At 59.2% G+C, this 1,943-nt stretch overlaps 1 protein-coding gene across 1 annotated transcript in view; it reads right to left on the bottom strand.

Annotated features, from left to right (window-relative positions):
* LOC103776963 (alpha/beta hydrolase domain-containing protein 17A) overlaps positions 1 to 1,943 on the bottom strand; it is a gene marked incomplete at its 5' end in the record, with an annotated part of 4,755 nt that overhangs the window by 2,449 nt on the left and 363 nt on the right. The gene's annotated exons all lie outside the window — the stretch shown is intronic.

The raw sequence follows: 1,943 nt of genomic DNA on the forward strand, positions 1-1,943 counted from the left end.
TTCCAGCCCGGGCGGGGTGGATGTGCCAGGGTGGCACCAGCCCCCGTGCCCGTTTCAGCCCGGGTGGGGTGGATGTGCCAGGGTGGCACCAGCCCCCGTGCCCGTTTCAGTGGCCAGAAGCCAAACTTGAAGGCCACAAAGGGCCAATGCCCCTCTGGCCGCCCTGGAGGGTCCTCACGACACCCCCAGTGCAACCCCAGAGACACCCAGACCCTCCTCGCTGCCCGGGTCAGCAGCACCAAGCAGGCAGGATGATTCTGTGCAAGGTTTTGAGTCTATTTTTGGTAAAAAGCTCAGGATTTGGGGCCGTTTGCCCAATGGGGATTTCAAGTCAGAATTCTGACAGCGGATTTTTTTTTCTCTTCCGAGTCTGGCAAGACACCAGATGCTGAGAGAAGTGAATTGTGGGAGTGACAAGGCACATGAAATTTCCACCATAAGGGGAAAAACAATGTTAATCATAAAAATGAACATTAATAGCACATTGATGGAGGCTTGGCTCTCTCCTGCTGGAGGGAGGGGAAGGACCCACACCCTGCTGAGCCCCCACGGTTGGTCTGAGAGGTCTGCAGCCAGGTTGAGCCTCTGTGCCCCAGCCTGGATGGCCCAGAAAGGCCTGGCAGGAAGGTGGCAGGGTGAGCAGTGGGGAGGGACAATCCCACCAACACCTTCATCTCCAGGGAGCTGGGATGGAGCAGGAGTCCCCACCAGGCAGCCTGCAGAGGCCTCCTGTAATGTAGGTCTCCCAACCTCTCACCCCGAGCCCACCTGGGGGGTCTGAAGGCTTTGGCAAGCCCAGGGCAGAGCTGGGCTGTGTCCCCCACACAGAGGTCTCTGCAGGCACCAGCCCTTGGAGGGCACGTTGTCCCCAGGAGAACATCACAGAATCCCAGTGTGGTGGGGTGGGGAGGGCCCTCTGGAGATCATCTCCTCCAAGCCCCTGCTCCAGCAGCTCCCCCACAGCAGGGTGCCCAGGGTCACAGCCAGGAGGGTTTGGGATCTCTCCAGAGCAGGAGACTCCACAGCCTCTCTGGGCAGCTGCTCCAGGCTCGGCCACCCTCACCCCAAAGAAGTTTCTCCTCCTGCTCAGGTGGCACCTCCTGGGTTCCAGTTGGTGCCCGTTGCCCCTTGTCCTGTCGCTGGGCACCACTGACAGAGTCTGGCCCCAGCCTCTTGCCCCCCGGGGGCCCTTTAGCTCTTGCTCAGCACTGATCAGATCCCCTCTGAGGCTTCTCCAGCTGAACAGCCCCAGGGCTCTCAGCCTGTCCTGGCACAGAGATGCTGCAGCCCCTCAGCTCCGTCGTGCTGAGCCACCAGCAATTGGTGTGGGGGTCTCCATCCTGTACCCTGGGCTGCCCCTCTCCAGCTTCCCAGTTTACACACCTAGGGGGGTGACTGGTGGTGGGTTGTGCCTAAAGCCCTCCTGGCCTTTGCTTCTGTTACTCTTCTTGAGGGACCAAATGTGCCCATGAATTAGGCTAAATGTGCAAAGCCCATTCCCCACAAGCATCATTTTTAGCAGGGCCTGTTGGGACAGGACAAGGGGTAACAGTTTTAAACTAAAAGATAGAGATTTTGATTAGAGAGAGAGAAATGTTTGACACTGAGGGTGAGGAGCCCCTGGCCCAGGCTGCCCAGAGAGGTGGTGGCACCATCCCTGGAACCATCCCAGGGGCTCTGAGCACCCTGCTCTAGTTGCAGATGTCCCTGCTCAGTGCAGGCAGGACTTTCAAGGACTGGATGACCTTGAAAGGTCCCTTCCCACCCAAACCAGTCTGGGATTCTGTGACCTTGGGGCCATCACAGGGCTGGGGACAGCGGGTGAGCAGCCAGCACAGACCCCCAGCACTCACCAAGCCGTGCACACTTGGTTCCCAACTGGAGGGTTACCTCAGCAGGGCCATCAGGGGAGATGTGGGGACAGCCTCTGGGATCCTACACCC

Source organism: Merops nubicus, unplaced genomic scaffold (genome assembly GCF_000691845.1).
Source record: "Merops nubicus isolate BGI_N331 unplaced genomic scaffold, ASM69184v1 scaffold29547, whole genome shotgun sequence".
Classification (NCBI taxonomy): Eukaryota; Metazoa; Chordata; class Aves; order Coraciiformes; family Meropidae; genus Merops; species Merops nubicus.